At 31.2% G+C, this 22,184-nt stretch overlaps 1 protein-coding gene across 1 annotated transcript in view; it reads right to left on the reverse strand.

Annotated features, from left to right (window-relative positions):
* LOC111044036 (GTPase-activating protein) overlaps positions 1–22,184 on the reverse strand; it is a 130,979-nt gene that overhangs the window by 97,195 nt on the left and 11,600 nt on the right. Inside the window, exons 3-10 of the transcript XR_005572794.1 lie at positions 21,886–22,073; positions 11,355–12,095; positions 9,260–9,538; positions 7,827–7,951; positions 7,066–7,205; positions 5,056–5,236; positions 4,045–4,359; positions 2,448–2,620 (exon numbers count right to left, since the gene is read on the reverse strand). The gene's annotated coding sequence lies outside the window, so the exon portion shown is untranslated. The remainder of the gene's footprint in view (positions 1–2,447; positions 2,621–4,044; positions 4,360–5,055; positions 5,237–7,065; positions 7,206–7,826; positions 7,952–9,259; positions 9,539–11,354; positions 12,096–21,885; positions 22,074–22,184) is intronic.

A 22,184-nucleotide genomic window follows, 5' to 3' on the forward strand; every position in this document is an offset into this window, starting at 1 on the left:
GTTTTCAAGGAATTTCAGTGAACAGATGGAAATTACTGAGATATTGCAATTATTCAAATGCTAATGAATTAATTATCATTATTAAACGAAAATCCAAATTAAATGCTGTAATTCACCTCGAAGACTTCTGCTACCGCAAATATTGACAACAGGGAAAACAGCTAGATGGAAATTCGATGAGCGCTACTGTTCAAAAATTCTTTGTCAGCACGGGAATCGAACCCAGTACCTCCTAATTGCCGGTCAGGAATGCTTACCCTTACACCAAACTGACAATCTCTGGATAGCAGCGCTCATTTTATACGAAGCCATAGCGACCAGCCAGTCTACAGATGGAAATTACTGATATATTGCAATTATTCAAATGCTAAAGAATAGAATTGGACTGGCTGGCCGCTATGGATTCGTATAAAATGAGTACTTCTATCCTGAGATTGTCAGTTTTGTGTAAGAGTAAGCATTCCTGACCGGCAATTAGGAGGTACTGGGTTCGATTCCCGGGCTGACAAATAATATTTGAATAGTGGCGCTCATCGAATTTCCATCTAGCTGTTTACCCTGTTGTCAATATTTGCAGTAGAAGAAGTCTTCGGGGTGAATTACAGCATTTAATTTGGATTTTCGTTTAATAATATAATTAATTCATTAGCATTTGAATAATTGCAATATATCAGTAATTTCCATCTGTAGCTTGTTATATTGTATAAAACACGTCTAGTTTTGAGCACTTATAACCCTATTATTCAAGTAGCCCTTTAAATATAATATTTATGGCTTATTTATTTATCTATTTGAACAGAATCACTTATTAAAATGATATTGGAAGAGGGGAAACAGGCAACCTCTACAACATTGCTCACCCAAATTCAGATTAATATATGTTATTTATCATAATGGAATAGGAATCTTGAATTAGAAAACTTTCAATACTGTTTTCAAGGAATTTCAGTGAACAGATGGAAATTACTGAGATATTGCAATTATTCAAATGCTAATGAATGAATTATTATTATTAAACGAAAATCCAAATTAAATGCTGTAATTCACCCCTAAGACTTCTGCTACCGCAAATATTGACAACAGGGAAAACAGCTAGATGGAAATTCGATGAGCGCTACTGTTCAAAAATTATTTGTCAGCCCGGGAATCGAACACAGTACCTCCTAATTGCCGGTCAGGAATGCTTACCCTTACACCAAACTGACAATCTCTGGATAGCAGCGCTCATTTTCCATCTTGCTGTTTACCCTGTTGTCAATATTTGCAGTAGCAGAAGTCTTCGGGGTGAATTACAGCATTTAATTTGGATTCTCGTTTAATAATAATTATTAAAGAAAAACAATTGTAACCTTGTTATTCTATTTTATAAAACACGAATAGTTTCTATATAGTTTCAGATAACCCAGGTATCAGCTTTTCTCTACAACGCAGTGGCAAGGCAGGGAATGGGCAACTTTTTTCCTATCTTCCTCCACTGCCATTATAATGTGGACCTCACTAAAGTCCTGAATGACACAAGTCACTGGGAATCCCGTATATTTCCTGGCAAGGTGTTGAAGAGTGACTGAGGCTTGGTTAGTAAGAATATTAAATTGACAATGATTATAGATAAAATAAATAACAGATAACATATATATTATAGTAATTAATACTCAATATACTGTACAACTCTATTAAGTAGTAAATTCTACAATATGATTATATCATTAAGCTAATAGAAAAGGATAATTTGCACACGAATACAAAACAGTCTAACAAAATATTACACTTCACTGATTCAAGTTTTTTTATTTATTAGGTTAGCAAAAACAATACAACGATCGGAAAAGAAAAAACAGGCTATTGCCCAAAACTTATTCAATTTCCTAATGTACTTTCAAATTGTCCAAATATTATAGGCTACACCTATTATAAATATAAGTTCCAACAAATATTATGTCCATTTCAATTTCCACACCAAATCACAATCTAAAAATATAAATTAGAATAAAACAAACAATTTTAAAGTTGTTTAGATTTCCTCCCTAAACTCTACTTGACTGGATAATTCAATCAATTGTTACAGAAAAATGAAGCCACTAGCCTACCTACAACATTATCTCAATAAAATCCAATTCATTACAAATTTCGTTACAACTCAATCAAATCGTTACAAGAGATGAAACCACTAACCTGCAGCTGATCCAATTTGTTACAACTCAATTGGGTCTTTACAACCCAAAGCGTTACAAGAAAAAAATTAATCCACTAACCTACAAACTGATCTCAATGAAATCCAATTAGTTAAAAAATTTTATAATGTTTTTTATTTTTCTTTGTTATTTTGTATTATGTTTGTTTGTGAAATAAATGAATTGATTGAAATAATTTTAATTGAATTTAAATTTGATTGAATTTTGTGAATTAATTGATTGATTTAGTTACAAAAAAATGAAACCACTACTAACCTGCAACTTATCTCAATGAAATCTAATTTGTCGAGCACATGAATTTCGCAAGTCATGGAGTGGCAGCAGATGTAGCACTTGGAGAAGTAGCTGATTAAAAGAGAGGTCTCGCCGATCACCGTCCCAGCTCCCAGCACCATTTGAGGGGTTGTATCGTCTTCGGTTGTCAGAATCTGCAAGCAAGCAAACAATTTTGATGAATAAAAACGTTCCAATCAGAACACAATGCAAAACACAAACACGTCATGTTTACTGATGTACAGTGCTATTTTGTTTCGTATCACTATGGGTCTCATTAGACTCAGTGAGAATTGTCTAATCATAGGGGAAAGATAGAATGAGATAGCTATATCTTCTCTATGAAGCTATCTAATAAATGGAAAATGAAAATTGGACCTTTAAATATTGAAATATACTTCAATGTGTTGAAACTCTTAAATCTTACAATACCTGTTTTCAATAATCATTTGGGGTCTAGAATTAAACTTCTTTAAACCGTTACCCGTCGCAATTATAAAAATTAACAATTTTCTACCTTTTGAAAAGCAAATTTATAAATGCTTATAAATCACGGGTTGATCCGTGGTCTAGTGGGTAAAGTGCTTGCGTATCAGCCTAGAGGTCCCGGGTTAAAAACCAAATGTGAACAAAAGTTTTCAGCCACATCACTTCCGTATAATCGGATGGGCACGTTAAAGTGTCGGTCCCGGCTGAAGTATGACAGTCGTGAGGCCCATTGACGGCACAAATGATATATTCAGGAAAGGTGGAACCTTTCCGCAAGGGACTCCCCACCAATAAATTAATGTCATACGAATTTACTTTTATAAATGCTGCTCTCTCTAATACCAGGGAAAATTGAGAGCTTATATACAATATTTGATTAAATATAAAAGGGTACTGAGATTTTTATTTTCTTTATATTTATATTTCAAGTAGCCCTATACAGAAAAGAGATTAATATTTGACTAATTTTCTCCACCCCAGTGAAATTTTGATTGAGAAAATATAATTAATTTATATCGCTATTGAATACAATATATTAGTCTTCCTCAACAGATGAAATTAATGAGAAGTTGCATTTGATCAAATAGACTACTAATAAATAAATAATTATCATAATCAAGTTTTAACACTAAAACGACTTTCAGAATTACTAAATTCATGGTGAAAGCATGAAAATATTTACTCAATGACTAGAGAATGCTTTCGAATCGCAAGGGACTGTTGATAATGTCAGCGATTCGAAAGTCAATGAGTAAATACTTTCATATTTTTTACAATTAATTCAGTCTGCAAGTCTTTATTCTAGTGTTAGAACTTGATGAAACATAAAAGATGTTCGTAATGGATAAAGAAATTCAAGATTCAATTTCATAAAACAAAAATCCAAAGTTAGATGCTGTAAACCACCCCGAAGTTTTCTGCTACTGGAAATATTGACCACAGGGTGATCACAGCTAGAAGGAAATTCAATGAGAGCTATTATTTGCCATCCCGGGAATCGAACCCGATACCTCCAAATTACTAATCAGGCATTTTGACTTTTATTCAAGCAAAAATATGTTGAAGATTGTTGATTTTCTAGAGATCTGACCTGAATACTGCCCTCGACCACATAGATCATCCTAGCCGCCAACTCCTGTTTCCTAAGTATGACGTCACCCTCCATCAGCAGCACACTCTGCATGCGACAGGCGAGCGATCGCAGGTAGCAGTGGTCCTCCCCGGCAAACAGCTGACTATGCGCAAACGCAGGCTGGTAGATGTCATGGTGCACACTCAACCACAACTCAGGGGCCACGACCTGTGTGACACCGCCTTCAACCAAGAGTGCGCGACGTTTGCGCCACGCATAGCTGAAGAATTGATCCACCTTGCCAGTAGGGATGTCGGTGAACTTCATTTCTGTCTGAAAAGGAAACAAACGTTAATAAGTAGATGTGATGATCCACACTGAGCCACTGGAGACAATAGAGGTGGCAAATAAAAATCAATTTTTTTCAAAAAACAAAAAAATCTATTTTTTTCTGTTCAAAAAATCGATTTTTCCTCCTCCTACTGTCTAAAGACCCTACTTTACTCCCTGAAACATAATACTAAAGTGTCTCTTTTTTGCTCTCGGGAAAAAAAACAGAAAAACTACCTAGAGCGTAAAAGTGACTCCATTTAAATAGCATGGGAAGCATCTTTATTTTAAAAACTTACATTTGAAATAGGAAAGAAGGTCTAAGCTCAGATGAGGAAGCATATAGAGTAGTCATTAAACCAACTAAATTCAATATCTCAATCAGTATCAAGTATCAAGTTACTTCAAGTTTTCATAATAAAGTATTGTTACCCCAGAGCACCATAGGTCTGATCACTTTTTTGACAGTCTATCGACTGTGATGAAGACAGAAAACCTAAATTAAGCTAATTAATACAGAATGTATTATCTGCATTTCTGTAATGTGTAATAAACTGTCATCTGTTTATTCATCTGTCATCATTTATTTTATTAATTTGTCATCTGTTTATTCATCTATTATCTGCATTAGTCTGTAAAACTCTGTAATATGTAATAAACTGTCATCTGTATCTGGAATAATCTGTAGACTTCACTTACCAGACTTTTAATAACTTTATATCGCATCATCGAGAATGATATCCACATGTAATCGTTCTTGAAAATACGTCTTGACAGGAGAGGAACCACAAACAGGTAGGAGAAGAGCAGGATGGAGATCAACACAATAATATACATCCATCTAATCACTGGGCCGCCATATTGGAAATATTCAGCTTCACTAAAAAATTAAATAAATAATTAATTGATTAATCCATATTCATCACAAACAAATACATTAAATTATAAATAATGCTAATCAAACACTGCCATTATAACGTGGACATCACTATAGTATCTTTATTCAATTAGGGTACTCACCATAGAGGAGGAAGCAGAAACAAGGCGTGCAGTTTTGATAGAGCATACAACTCAAATTCGGTTTTTGGTTTGTCCATGTAGTGCAATGCTGAGTATGATTTATACCAGTAACCTTTACCGCAAAGCCAATTATTTTCTTCCTGAAAGAAAACACTACATACATTTTTATAAAGAAAGATATTATATGAAATTGGTAGAAATTTTCCATTCAATCGTTCAACTGTAGAAGAATAGAATGTATACATAATAAGTTTAAAACAAAACGAAAATTAAACTGCAGATTAGGAATAGTTATTTGTGCAACTAGTGCGCAAAGTGACAGTTTGCTGCACCGAAAGAAACGTTTACGCCCGAGCCGTAGGCGAGGGCGGAATGATTTCTTGAGTGCAGCAGAGGAACTTTGCGCACGTATTTCACATTAAGTTTTTCCTACAGTTATCATTGAATATGAAAAGTGGGTAATTATGGGTAAAATTGCCTGAAATGCATCAAATGTTTTTCTGTGTAATTTTATTATTGATAAAAACCTTAATCCTAAAATCCTAAAGTCCTCGTTGTCCTTGGTTATAATATATAATGTAATAATTAGCGCGTTGTGCTTCGTTGCACCTCTGCTCACTATAGCAGCCACAGCAGTCACTGTTACCAACTTCATTTTGATTTTGCTGCACTGTTGCTCCATATAACCTACTAAGTATTTTGCGTTGCCATGTTGCAAATCTGGAGTGCAGAAAAATTTTTCCCGCACTAGAGCGGAAAAGTGATTCTTTGCGTTCTGTAATCAGTGCAGCAATGGCCACTTTTCAACGTAACTGTAGGAAAAGTCAATGAATGTATTTTAGATGACATGGAATGTGGACCGATTTTTTACTTCGAGGATTGGTTCAGAGTAGTAAGTAGGTAAATAAAACTTTTTAAAGTTCTCTAGCCTGTACGTTGAACATAAAGTGAAATTAAAACATACATTTTAAATTATAAATAATTAATTAATCAATATTCATGACAAGGTGCACTACAAACAAATACATTACAACATGAAGTGGAAAAAAGAATTCTTGAATTCAAAGAGGATTTCTAACGTTGACAATTTTAATTTCTCTCCCATTCTTGAATTCCAATTGATTATTTATCCATTCAGAGTACAATCATGTGTAGAAATTGCATTATGTGTTAAAGTATAACTCATCATATTATTTATCACATATAGTGAGGTCCATGTTATAATGGCAGTGTTTGTTTAGCAACGGTATTGCTATCCTTGTCTATCATTCAACAAAGCGGATAACACTATCTCTTTCTCGCCTTACTCTGTAGTCCGATCGTCTTTTAACAATGTAGAATTAATAATGAATTAACAAAATATTTCATCTTAATTATGTAAATTCATTATGAAATTATTGAAGAATATAAGTTCTTGCTTAATAAAGTATAATTGATTATTTTAAACGAGAATGAACAGTTAATATTACATCAATAAACCTGTATTCAGCTACAGGATGGAATATTTTGTTAATTCATTATTAATTCTACATTGTTAAAAGACGATCTGACAACAGAGTAAAGCAAGAAAGAGATAGTGATATCCGCTTTGTTGAATGATAGACAAGGATAGCAATACCGTTGCTAAACAAACACTGCCATTATAACGTGGACCTCACTATAGTATTTTTATTCAATTAGTGTACTCACCAAAGAGGAGGAAGCAGAAACAACGCGTGCAGTTTTGATAGAGCATACAACTCAAATTCGGTTTTTGGTTTGTCCATGTAGTGCAATGCTGAGTATGATTTATACCAGTAACCTTTACCGCAAAGCCAATTATTTTCTTCCTGAAAGAAAACATTACATACATTCATGAAGAAAGATGTAATATGAAATTGGTAGACATTTTTCATTCATTCGTTCAACTGTAGAAGAATAGAATGTATGCATAATAAGTTTAAAACAAAACGGAAATAAAACTGCAGATTAGGCCAGTCAATGAATGTATTTTAGATGACATGGAATGTGAATCAATCTTTTACTTCAGGGATTGTTAAGTGGGTAAATGAAACTTTCTTAAAATCCTCTAGATTGTAAGTTGAACATCCAAACGCTATCTCTAAATCCAAATTATAAAATAAAATAATTTGTTGATAGTAGCTCTCAACGAATTTTCATCTAGCTGTTGACCCTGTTGTCAATATTTGCAGTAGCATAAGTCTTCAGGGTGTTTCAAAGCATTCAAGTTTGGATTTTCGTTTAATAATAATTATATAAAATGAAGTACATAACTTGATTGAGACAATCGTTATTTTCTTTGTGATTTTCGTTTAATAATAATTATATAAAATGAAGTACATAACTTGATTGAGACATTGTGCATTGTTCTAGAAATAGTTTTGTTATTATATGTTTGTAAATTAATATCACTTTTATTAAATAAATCAACATGTTAATTTAAAACGTACCTCTGTGGGGAAGCATGAGAAACCAAAAGCTAAAGAGCTGAGTGCTATGTTGAACATCCAAATGAACATAAAGCAGAGGAACAGAATAATGAAGCGACTTATTGTTAGAGTGCTTGTCATATGGCCTGAAATCAATTTAATTAAACATTTATAAAACGTAGAATATTAAGGATAAAAAAATCTATGCAAGATATCAAATGAATTTAGATATTCGTTGTAATGGATTACAAAATCTACAACTTATACAATAAAATGTTACAAATTGGTGATAATTCATTTTTACACTTGATAGGATAAAATACCCGAAATACCCGGTCATGAATCAAAGAAAATGAAAAGATAGCATGTTTTGAATAAGAATTGATATTGTGAAATTTCTTCATTTTGGAAAACATTTTGTCACATACACATTTATTAGATTTGAAGATATGTTGGTTTCAACACAAAACTGCAGTCCTGTATAAAAATCTAATAAATGTGGATGTGACAAAAATAAAACTGAATTCTCAAAAATAAAAAGAGTAGGCTACTAGTAATTCTATGTAATAAGACAAAGATAGCAATGATAATCAAAGACGAAGATAGACAATGTCAATCAGGTGCAATAAGACAAAGATAGCAATGTCAATGAGGTGCTGACTTATTAACGTTGAACTCACTATAGTTCACTAGTACTATTGTGAGGTCCACGTTATAATGGCAATGCAGAAAGATAGGTGAACAACGTCAAAATTTAATAATGAATTTTCATAATAAAGTTGAAATATCTTGTTAATTAATTATTAATTCTACATTGTTAAAAGACGATCTGGCAACAGAGCAAAGCGAGAAAGAGATAGCGCTATCCGCTTTGTTGAATGATAGACAATGATAGCAGTACCATTGATAATCAAACACTGTTATTATAACGTGGACCTCATTACAGTACACTACTAGTTGATAGAAACACTTTAAAGGATTATAAGGCTTATTGGAAAATGTTTTCCACACCTTGAGAACAACACAAGTTTTTGTATGTTGTTTGTCTTAAATTGAAAGATTTTATTTAAATTTAAAAGTGATAATTTTACTTACGTTGGTTCTCAAATGACTCAAATCAAGTATAGAGGAAAAATTTAAAATTAGATTTGAATACTCACTTTCTCAAATGACCAATTCGAATATTGAGGGAGCATTTCAAAACCTGATTTGAATACTCACTTTTTCAATTGATCAAGAGTATTGAAGGAAACATTTCAAAAATAGAATAGAATAGAATATTTATTCAATACAGCAAAACAAAAACATCATGCAGTTGAAAACATCGTCACTAAAATCTAACATTAATACACATTATGAATCAACAAACTAATCAAATACTAAAATCTATATTAATACATATCATATAATTTATGTGAAATAGATTTAGATACTTCATAGATTTAGATACTCACGTGTATACAGGAATATCCTGTGCAGAGCAAAAATCTGTACGGTATGCACATAGAATTTCTCCTTGTCTAGCAGATAGGAGCACATAAATGTTGGCAACAGTACTAGCAAATCTATTGCAATATAGTATCGGTTACGGGGCACAATGGTGTGCTTTATTTGAAACTCATTCCACTGTCTGTTCACCAAAGTTAGCAGAAAATCTATGAGATAGATCATCTGCAGCACCCCAGAAAACCATGTATTGGCTGAAGCTGTTCGCCACTGGGATATATATGAACCTGCAATCAAAATTAGATATCATTTAAGGTTGGAAGACCTTTTATTAGGAATCTATAATAGTATAATAAAGGAAAGAACTGGCTTATACATGTACGGGATAGGAAAATTATGTTTGACGCATCTCCACGTCTGAACTACTGGACTGATTAACTTGAAATTTTTCATATATAATTTCTTAATTAACCGGGGAGGTTGTAGGCCTATTTTCAATTCTTCAAGATTTCATTACGTCAAGTTTTCAGTTTGTCAAGTTTTAAAATAGACCCTTACGGAGCACGGGTTACCTGCTAGTTGCTAATAAAATTGCTCCGCCGGCAACGAAAGGTACCAGGTTCAATTCCCGGTCTGGGCACAATTTTTGGATAGTTTCATTTTTAAAATTTCCTTCTGCTAATCAGTTTTTCGGTCAATATTTGCAGTAGCAGAACTCCTTAGTTCTATTTATATAGCTTTCATTGGATATTTGAAATAATTATTATACAGTAATTGATTTTATTATTTTGCTAGGACTACTCAGGGGTAAAATAAGGGCTAAATTGAGAGTTATAGTGAACTAGTGATTCTTTATAAATGAATTTTATTCAATTCACAAAACACAAGTCAATTAGAATCAGAGCTACTTATTTGATTTATTATTACATAGGTACTTTGATTTGAACACTATCTTGTTAATGGGATGAATACTTGAACCCGGTCGTTTCATCTAAGAAAATAGTGATACTATAGTGAGGTCCACGTTATAATGGCAGTGTTTGATTAGCAATGGTACTGCTATCCTTGTCTATCATTCAACAAAGCGGATAGCGCTATCTCTTTCTCGCTTTGCTTTGTTGCCAGATCGTCTTTTAACAATGTAGAATCAATAATTAATTAACAAAATATTTCATTTTAATTATGAAAATTCATTATAAAATTATTGAAAAATATAATTTCTTGCTTAATAAAATATCATTTATTATTTTAAACGAGAATGAACAATTAATATTACATTAATCCTATACTATTAAACAAGCAATTTCTGTTTAGATGTTTATATTTCTGTATGTCACCGGATCTCGAAAACGGCTCTAACGATTCTCACGAAATTTGGAACAAAGTAGGTTTATGATATGAAAATTCGATTGCACTAGGCCTCAACCATGGGATAACTTGCTGAAGGACATTAAAAGGATAAATACGTCCTTGGTAAAACAGCTGGAGATTTTGTCGTCTGTCGAAGCCGTAATGGAAGTGAGTGAACGAGTGCATGTGTGGGTTATTCCTCAGCTGATCTCAATAATTCAGCAAGAAAAACTAATTTTTGTTTATTTTTTTAAATTGTTTTAATTTGTTTATTTCAGAAAGTCAAAATAGTAACTAGATGCTGTTACTGTAGAATGGTACATAGTATATTAAAACATATTGTAGCAAACATAGTATGTCATTCTAAATCGAATTCATAGTATATCTATTTGTAATTGATAATGTGTTTGTTTTTTGAAGTGTGAGTAAATTGTTATTTTGATGAGTGATAGTAGCTTAACCTAGATTTTGTGCCTCCTCATATAACTGTAAAAATAATTGTACGACTGAAAGAATAAATAAATATAAACTATAAATTCAATCTTTCGTTACAAATTTCTATGCTTTTGAACTCCAGAGCGAAGCTCGGTCCCCCGATATTAAACCTGTATCAGCTACCGTCTATAGAAGGCATTGACAAGACAGCAACGGCAACGTTGTTCTCTTATCTTTCTCCACTGCCATTATAACGTGGACATCTATAGTGATTTTTTTATAAATGAAAATTGGAATATTGTAGGGGAATCCACTTACCGCCAGTCGAAGCACACATTGAAAAACACAATTTCAAAAGTGACAACCAGAATTGTCATCATCATGACCTGCCATGGTATGAGGAAGGGCCAGAAGAACATTTCCGACGAGTGATTACCGAATACCTCATCAGGAAACTTTTGATAAACAGTTTCGTTGATAGAAATAAGTTTAACAACTTCTCCTTCCCGGCGATAGACAAATTTCTCAGAGAAATAAGTTTCATTATCACTCATAATCGAATTCGGCATTCTGTCGCTTGAGATCCGATGAGAGAAGTGCTTTTGACTATCGATATGTTGAACATAGAAACACGAAAACGCCGATTTCATAGAAGCCCAGATTCGATTTCCACCTCTCCCTTCTTCCTTTTCCTCCATATCTTCATCTCCTTCGATCTGAATATTTGTAAACTCATTCGAGTATTCTTGAATTTCTTCATCCAAATCATCATTCCTTCGTTTTCTCCGCCTGAATAGTCTACTATCATGTATAGTAGGTTCTTGGTTTGCATCAACAGAAATACGGGCTTCATTTGTAGATAGATTTGGAGAGTGACCGTTTTTGTTTTCATCCGTAGATGAAATTGGAGAGTTATCAGTTTTGATTTCATCTGTAGATGAAATTGGAGAGTTACCGTTTTCACTGTGTCTGAATGTTATTGTCACTTCTTCAAGAGACGTTTCATCCTCTTCATTTTTCATCGTAAGTAGATGGAAGGGTTGGAGAGGTCATTAAAATCTGTAAAAAACAAAAACATCAAGCCATTAATAAAGATACATATTTTTCTTTGAAGTGTTAGGGCAGTTTTCAGCCAGGTCATGAATTGGTAATATATTCATTTATTCATTCATTTATTTACGATACAAATAAACTGATTTTATATCAATAACATTGGTAGATAAAATGATAGTAGCCCTTGTGCTATTTTTCTTCCAAATTTATAGGTGATGACACAGTCCAAAATAGGGTGAAATTAATTGAATTGAGTCTTATATATTTTTTATATCAACTAGCCTGTTTTTTGTACCTTATTTTTTTGTACCTAGCTCTTTATCAAATAAATTTTTAACAAAGTAGTTTAGATCAAGAAAGTCGAGTCAAAGTACCATTCATTTTCACGTTTTCATTTTTGATTAATTGAAATTTTTTTAATATAAATAAAAACTGAATGTATAGAACCACCAGTCTTTGTTTTGTTTTAATAACAGTATTGAATTTACATTTTTACTATACTTAGTTTTGCAAAAGCATTTTACTATAACAAAGTTTATCATATAAAAGTTTGATACTGATAGATTTTGAAATGTGCCCGATTTAAAAATACTATTAAAATTTAATGAATTAAACCAAACACTGTTAATAAAAATATGCTTGATACAATATTGCCAATGTTTTTTGTAGAAAATCTTATTTGATAATATTTAAAACATAAATACCGCTACGTGAAAATACTTCAATTTTTAATTAATTCAACTCTTGACTTTTAAGCTGCGTTTATTTTTCCGTCCTTATAGATTCTATTAAATTGAACAGAACTTGACAAACACATATGTTCATCATGTGTATGATAATTTATGTTCAATCAAATAGAATCTATAAGGACGAAGAAATGAACATTTTGTCAATAACTTTGGTGTAAACGCAGCTTTACTATGTTACAATCAGTTTACTATGTAAACAGGGGTTCTCAACCTTTTTTAATCCACACCCTCTTAGAATCCCGAATCCCGAATTTTTCTTACAATCAACTTCCACCTACTCACCTTATAAAGCTCACTATAGTAATTTTCTTATAAATGAAAATTAGAATATTGTAGGGGAATCCACTCACCGCCAGTCGAAACACACATTGAAAAACACAATTTCAAAAGTGACAACCAGAATTGTCATCATCATGACCTGCCATGGTATGAGGAAGGGCCAGAAGAACATTTCCGACGAGTGATTACCGAATACCTCATCAGGAAACTTTTGATAAACAGTTTCGTTGATAGAAATAAGTTTAACAACTTCTCCTTCCCGGCGATAGACAAATTTCTCAGAGAAATAAGTTTCATTATCACTCATAATCGAATTCGGCATTCTGTCGCTTGAGATCCGATGAGAGAAGTGCTTTTGACTATCGATATGTTGAACATAGAAACAAGAAAACGCCGATTTCATAGAAGCCCAGATTCGGTTTCCACCTCCCCCTTCTTCCTTTTCCTCCATATCTTCATCTCCTTCGATCTGAATATTTGTAAACTCATTCGAGGATTCTTGAATTTCTTTATCCAAATCATCATTCATTCGTTTTCTCCGCCTGAATAGTCTACTACCATGTATAGTAGGTTCTTGGTTTGCATCAACATAAATACGGGTTTCATTTGTAGATAGATTTGGAGAGTGGCCGTTTTTGTTTTCATCCGTAGATGAAATTGGAGAGTTATCAGTTTTGATTTCATCTGTAGATGAAATTGGAGAGTTACCGTTTTCACTGTGTCTGAATGTTATTGTCACTTCTTCCAGAGACGTTTCATCCTCTTCATTTTTCATCGTAAAAAGATGGGAGGGTTGGAGATGTCATTAAAATCTGTAAAAAACAAAAACATCAAAACATTAATAAAGATACATATTTTTCACTGAAGTGTTAGGGCAGTTTTCAGCCAGGTCATGAATTGGTAATATATTCATTTATTTACGATACAAATAAACTGATTTTATATCAATAACATTGGTAGATAAAATAAATAGTAGCCCTTGTGCTATTTTTCTTCCAAATTTATAGGTGATGACACAGTCCAAGATAGGGTGAAATTAATTGAATTGAGTCTTATATATTTTTTATATCAACTAGCCTGTTTTTTGTACCTTATTTTTTTGTACCTAGCTCTTTATCAAATAAATTTTTAACAAAGTAGTTTAGATCAAGAAAGTCGAGTCAAAGTACCATTCATTTTCACGTTTTCATTTTTGATTAATTGAAATTTTTTTAATATAAATAAAAACTGAATGTATAGAACCACCAGTCTTTGTTTTGTTTTAATTACAGTATTGAATTTACATATTTACTGTAATTAGTTTTGCAAAAGCATTTTACTATAACAAAGTTTATCATATAAAAGTTTGATACTGATAGATTTTGAAATGTGCCCGATTTGAAAATACTATTAAAATTTAATGAATTAACTCCTCACCCAACACTGTTAATAAAAATATGCTTGATAAAATATTGCCAATGTTTTTTGTAGAAAATCCTATTTGATAATATTTTAAACATGAATACCGCTACGTGAAAATACTTCAATTTTTAATTAGGTAATTCAACTCTTGACTCTTAAGCTGCGTCTATTTTTCCGTCCTTATAAATTCTATTAGATTGAACTGAACTTGACAAACACATATGTTTATCTTGTGTATGATAAGTTATTTTAAATCTAATAGAATCTATAAGGACGAAAAACGAAAAAAAATTTTGTTAATAACTTTATAACTTTGGTGTAAACGCAGCTATAAACAGGCTTTCTCAACCTTTTTTACTCCATAGCCCCTTAGAATCCCGGAATTTTCTCATCTACCCCCACCCACCCACCTTATTAATCTCATATATCATCAAAAAGTAGTAAAAAATACTAACAACATGCTGAATAAAAAGAGTTACAGTACTACAAAACATTCTAGACATCTCTACACTTATTTGGGGTTAAGAATCTTATATCTAGATTGTAGAATAAAAAAGGATTATCATGTAAATTATATCAACTAGGTAAAAACATCTACATTTATCTAGCAATCTAAAGGGTTACGCACATCAAGGAATACGTTATAAATCAAATATAAACAAATACATTTGAAAAGAGCATACACATTGACGATTTTGTAAACATCCAACTCTGATGACTGAGCCATTCAAAAGAAATTTACAAATGGGGGAAACTCACTGATATTCTATCATATGTTTGAATTATGAGACAATGTTGTGTTATAATATTAAAAATTAATATTTTTTTAAAAATAAAATAGACAACCCTGAGTAATTTAATCGGAGAACTTTTTTAGTTTTCAAAGAATTTTTATTTATTTATTTACAATGCAAATAACACTAATGTACATTAAAAGATAAAATAATAAGGTAGTCCTTGTGCTATGTTTCTTCCAAATTTATAGGTGACAAAGTCCAAGATAAGGTTAGAATTTCACGTGTACAATTTTTATGAAATTTTGGTCCAAAATAAACATTAAAACTATAAATTTTGAATTTAGATGGCTTAAATTGATAAATTAATTAGAAATATTCCACTCAATTACCACTTTTAACAAATAATATTGAGTTATTTAAGAAATTTGGAACTATTCAAGAAACACAAACTCGTAAACACTAAAGCTCAGCTGAGAGCTTTGAAGATCACGAGAACCAATCAGAGGAGCCTACATATCAGACAATCCTTCTCTGATCAATTCTTGTATAATTTGATCATGATTAAATAATTATAACATTTTTTTGTGCAACCGGGCCTGAGGGGTGAGAAGATGGATTAAAATTGTATGGTTCGAATGAATGTAAAGGAAGATTCAAGGCATCTAGAATACTTTGGATTCTAGGTACATTGGGGAGATTCAACATTTTAGATGAAAAACCTCAACTTCAATACACAATATTGTCACCAACAAATACAAATCATACTAAACTACATTTCAATACCCAATATTGTTACCAACAAATACAAATCATACTTAACTATAACAGTAAAAAATTAACTACCAAACTAAAGAAAACTACAATCGCAAAATAATTCTTGGTCATGGATAAAGAATTTATTATATACATTTTTAAAAGAAACTTTCGTGATTCAAGGTCACAAAACTTTGCAAATATATATCCCAAAAATTGGAGGAAAAACAAAAGTTTCTGTCCCTTATCTAACAAACATACTATGAAGGTAATAAAAAATTTCAAGGTTCCAGAATAAATAATGTATATACAGTAATAGCACACAGCTTGAAAAACACATTCATGAAGGTTGCATGTATATAGTGAGATACACTCAACTGTCAGCATTGGTTAAATAGTAAGCATTGATGCTATTCATTAGGAATGCTGACAGTTGAAAGTGAATCTCACAATAGAGTTGAATAACTTGCATACTCATCTTTGACATTGGCATGCATTATTTGTGTTGTTTTGTTTTAAGTTGAAAATTAGTGATGAAGAAGAAGATGATTTAAGATTGTTACCTCCTTGATTTGGAGATGATTTTAAACGTCAATATTGTTATTTTTCAAAAATAGAGAGTTTGATTACATCGTCCACTGAATTATACACCTTGTTAAAACTCAGACTATAATTTTATGTGATTACTTCCAATATTTGAGATAATTTTCGGTCATTTCAGAATCGACATCAACCAAAAGTTGTGATCGTTATTCGCGATTTTATTATTTCGGTCAGATTTTAGCTCAAACAAACTTATTATGTTCTCCTGGCCGATAACTACACAACTCAAAGAATTTGAAAATATACAGTGTATATGTAGGCATTTGAGACTCATGAGCTATATATTTGTTGTGTATCTGCCATACGCTAAATAAAAAAATATATATATATATTCATAACTATAATTCACAACAGAAGAAGCTGTTTAGTAAGGAGATACGATTTTGCTTCAATTTTTCATTGTTTTTAGGATGATATCTTATCAATAAGATTTTAAAATTATAATACGATTATTAAATAGTTTCTTTTTAATTATGTTGACATTCAGAGTGATTATTTTTTAAATTGAAATTTTGTTTCTTGTTTTGATTTGTACTGTAAATCCTTGAAAATGTGTCACACAGTATAAAACCTTCATCTCTTCTCTCCATTCATAAAATCATCATCAATGAAAACGTTTGTATTATCATTAATCCCCTCATCATCACCTAGGATTAAAATACTTCTAGAAAGTTTCTTTTGTGAATAAATAAATAAAAAATTATAAGAATGATCTCGGTCATCTAATTGGAAGGATAACCATTTAAAGCCAGCTCTACTAACTGACAGTAAGCCTATATTCATAACTCAAAATATTCCTTAAGCTTAAGAGATAATCAGTCAAATTTAGTTCAATCAGTTAAGTTGAAATTAATAACTCGGTTAAGCTTAATAATGAGATTTTGGCAGTTTGCAATCCACCTAAAGAGTTAGGTCAATAAATTCATCTCTATTCTTATCCTCACCATTTACCATTACCCATGAACTATCCTAAATAAATTGCAACTAAATAAATTATCCTTTTAAGGATACTACAATTGTTAGAATGAAATAAAAATTCTCAAGAAACCTTTTGAAATGTTTTAATTCACCAGAGTAATGGATTTTTTATTTACAATGGTGAATTAATAAAACACTTCAAAAGCGTACTTGAGAATTTTCATTTCATTCTAACAATTGTAGTATCCTTAAAAGGATAATTTATTTAGGAAAGTTCATGGGTAATGGTAAATGGTAAGGATAAGAATAGAGATGAATTTATTGACCTAAAGCTTATCCTGAACAGAAACCAAATACTCAAACTGATGTCATTAATTTATATATTAGAATATTGAAACTTGAAAGGAAATCATATTGGATGTCGATTTAGCAGCAATCGAATGTACATGTTCTAATTATTTGTGACTTCAATTTACTTGAATTTATCACCTCTTCCTTTTACAGTGTTCACTAGTTTCCGTCCTTTTTATCTATCTTTTTTCACTGTCATCCTCTTACTATCTTTCTTGTTTTACTCTCCTTCACTCTATCACTCGCCTTCCACTCTCCTTCTCTCTTCATATCTTTCACTCTTCTCCTCTCTTCATTCCAGTTTTCGTTTCCCACATTTAGGTCACGGTCGGATGCTAATGATTATTTCATTCGTTTTTACAGCGATTTTATCCAAATCGATTTCCAGCTTTGCAAATATCTAATCCAGCCTTCAACTTCCGATCAGAGTAAATTATTTTTTTTGCAGATAATATCACGATTTGAATAGAATTCAAAACATTTACAGGTTAATAGAAATATTCTTAAATATTGTATAGAATCTGAACTAGCATTATATTTCCATCCATATAAAAAATTCTTGAATTTTCTATTGGAGACACTTTAATAGCCTACAAGAAAAGGGCTGATGTCACGAAACTATTATCAATTGAGAATAAATACAAGGTCCTTAAAAACCAACAATAAAAACAAACTAACCTTATAAATAATTAAGAATAACTTAAGATGTTGCTTATAGTATGATCGGAATAATAAAGAGTGCTCATAAAAAATAGTCTAGATATCCATATAAAACTATTTTTTAGGATTTTCATACCTTATCAAACGACTACACTATAATGCACTACCGATATGCACACTAATCAACCCCTCACAGTTGATTCTTGGGCTTGTATGATTAATTAATTGATTTATTATCTATTTTATGTGATTTAACTATTGTATTCAAATTATGCTTTTATTTTGGAAAAGTAAACGTTATTTTTCTACTTTCTAGGTTGGTGATATTGTAGTGTATAACCACATTGAATAAATGACTAAGTTACACTAGAGATCAATAATCTATATCTAATGAAGTGTGGAGATTAAATTAATACTATCTCTATTGACATTGAATAAGTGATAATGTATCTCAAATGTAGTGTAGAGATAAAATACTGTCTCGATTGACATTAGATAAGTGATAATGACATTCCAATGGAAATTATGACTATGGGAGATGAATGGACTATCAATTTTAGGTGGATTTCAAACCACCAAAAATGATATTGGAACAAAATAATTGTCTCGTAGTGACACTTAATTGCCAAATACAAGAAATATTTTTACAAATATAAATAATCATTAAAATACATAAGTTTTTGGCGTGACTGGAAAAAGAAGCCTTGTGCTCCAGCCACGAGTTCTAAAAATAAGAAATACTTTTTTTAATCTAATAACAGCAGTACAAATGAAACAATTCCGTTGATGATGATAATCTATGGATGTTGAATTTTATCAATAATCCAAGTAGTTGATAAACAAAATATAAACGCACAGAAAAATAATATGATAAAATTGTCGAGTTTTTATAATTTTTACACAATAATAAATCATTAATATTGCCAAAATTGGTGATGCAGACAACTCAGTTCTCAATTTTAAAATAATAGTTTTGTTTTACCCACGAATTTATTAATCACAATTTGGTTTTTGTTATTTTATCCTTAATAAAGCCTTCTGGAATTTTATTTAATAATTTATTACTCTGGTATTCATCTAGAATACATACATGGTTGCCAACTTGGCAATAAGTAGGTTGTATTGAAGGAACTACTACTTTAAATGGGTTCTAAACCTCTGATTCTGTAGTAACAGAACACATGAGACAAGAAATAATAATAGAATATTTATAGTCTATTTAGAATATTAGAGTATTAAATATTTAGAGTATTAAATTTTTTTGATAGTGTTAAAGTAATATAGAGTTAAGTTGAGCGATTTAGAGTTAAAGTGCTACGAATACAAATTGGAACTGAAAATAATAAGTTTCATTTAATTTTATAATGTCAATTTTTGTAAATATTACCATAGGCAACAGCCTAGTAACAATTGTCAATAAATATCTTATCTTATCTTAATACAGTAGATATTCTCTTTATACTGTCGGCATTCCTCATACCCAACACAAATACTTCCCATTCAGAAAGTTTGAGGGGACTAAAGCGCCTTACAATTCGACCTTTCTTTGAGCAACCAATTTGAAATAAATTAAAGGACAGGTATTTAGCGCTTACAGGAAGTAAGCTTGATTTAAGAAAAACAGTCAGTCAGCGATGTATATGCCTCCTTATTCACAGCACCTTGACCCAGTCGGAATAATAAGGTGATACAACTTTAAACGGTTCCGACCCTGGGCATCATCCAGCTATAGCTTCAAAGAGTAACAACCTGTTTCCAGTGATGAATATTTTTATCAAAAGATTATATTATTTAACACACGGCGCTACTGTGCTGCTGACCCCTGAGAGGTTACTCTCGAACCGGTTGGCAGTGTAATTAAAAATGCAAGCGGTAAGGTTATTGTATGCGTCTGAGAATGTTCTTCAATAAATATGTTATAACAATAGAATGTTTGCATTGGCTTAGAACTTATGAAAATATATTTATAATGTTTTAAACATGTTATCGTAAAGGAACTACAATTTTATATGGGTTCCAATCCTCTGATTCTGTGATAACAGATCAGATGAGACAAGAAAAAATCATATTGTAGATGAAAAAATAAATCTACGTATTCTTATCTTATTCTTATCTATAAATAAGGATAAAACAAAACTATTATTTTAAAATTGAGAATTGAGTTGGCTGAATTACCAATTTTTGGCAATATTAATGGTGTAAAAATTATTAAAACTCGACAATTTTTATATTATTTTTCTGTGCATCTATATTTTGTTTATCAAGTACTTGATTATTGATAAAATTCATCATCCATTGATTATCATCCATCAACAGAATTGTATCATTTGTACTGCTGTTATTTGATTAAAAAATGTATTTCTTATTTTTAGAACTCGTGGCTGGAGCTCAAGGCTTCTTTTTCCAGTTACGTCAAAAACTATTGTAATTTAATGATTATTTTATTTGTAAAAATATTTCTTGTATTTGGCAATAAATTCATTATTCATCCATTAAATTATCAAAAATTGGGAGAAGAATAGTTTTGGGTCAAGCCTGTTGTTCTATCCCAATCATATTTATACGATCTGTAGTTATATTCACAAATGAATAAATAGGTACTATATTAAGATTATTGTAATAACATTGAATTGTTATTTCTTATCGAATGTTGAATAATATAGGATAGTTTATTATTTTGGTATAATTATTGACGAGGAGTACCTATTTGATCAATTTTAGAGAATATCATGCTAAATTTAAGAAGAGTCTTTATTGTGAAGACTTCAAAATAGACCTGAATAAATGTTAGTTTAATGCTCTTGATCTAAAATAAAGGGTAATATTGGTGATGCATGCAGTAAGGTGTGCTTGAATGTTTTTTAAGGAATATTTATTTATTAAATCATTCAGAATTACACAACTTACAGAAAAGTACCACAGGCTTACGCCCAAAACGGTTCCAATTATATAATATAATTATATTTTTTGTGTAGTTGAGAAGTTGATATTGTGGTAATTATTCATATTGAATGAAAAAGACTAAGAAATTGTCAAAAAACACAGATTTATTGATACACCATTGGTGTAATAACCGAAACCGGTCTTTCTAAGTATCAATAAATCTGTGGTTTTTTTGACAATTTCTTAGTCTTTTTCATTCAATATAATTACATATTAATATAACAATGAAATGTTGGAATTGGTCTTGAAAAAAAATTATTGGATATTCTAGAGTTTATTGATGAGGCTGATTCCCATATGAGCTAGAGGTTTATACTTGGGTAATGGAAGGAATCATGACGATGATAAAATAAGATTAATTTTCAGAGATCAGATAATCCATGAGCGAAAACTTTTACTTACGTTTAAGAGGAAGAGAAGTCTTCAATTTCTTCTTACAATTCAACTTCCTTTTCTATTATTTCTCTTTTCTTCTTCTTCTCCATTATTTCCATCTCAGTTTCACTTCTAACTACGTCAAAAAATGATGAACCGACAGATGTTAGTTGCTGGATGTTTTACATGACCTTGAGACTCTGCATGTATCCTGACTGGAAAATAAAAATAAAACTTCCAATTAACTTTAGAAGGACGAAGGAGGTAATCACTGGAAAAGCTTCATCATTATATTGATGCCTCAATCTTCTTCTGTGCAATAAGTT

This window comes from Nilaparvata lugens, chromosome 13, assembly GCF_014356525.2.
Source record: "Nilaparvata lugens isolate BPH chromosome 13, ASM1435652v1, whole genome shotgun sequence".
In the NCBI taxonomy this organism is placed as follows: Eukaryota; Metazoa; Arthropoda; class Insecta; order Hemiptera; family Delphacidae; genus Nilaparvata; species Nilaparvata lugens.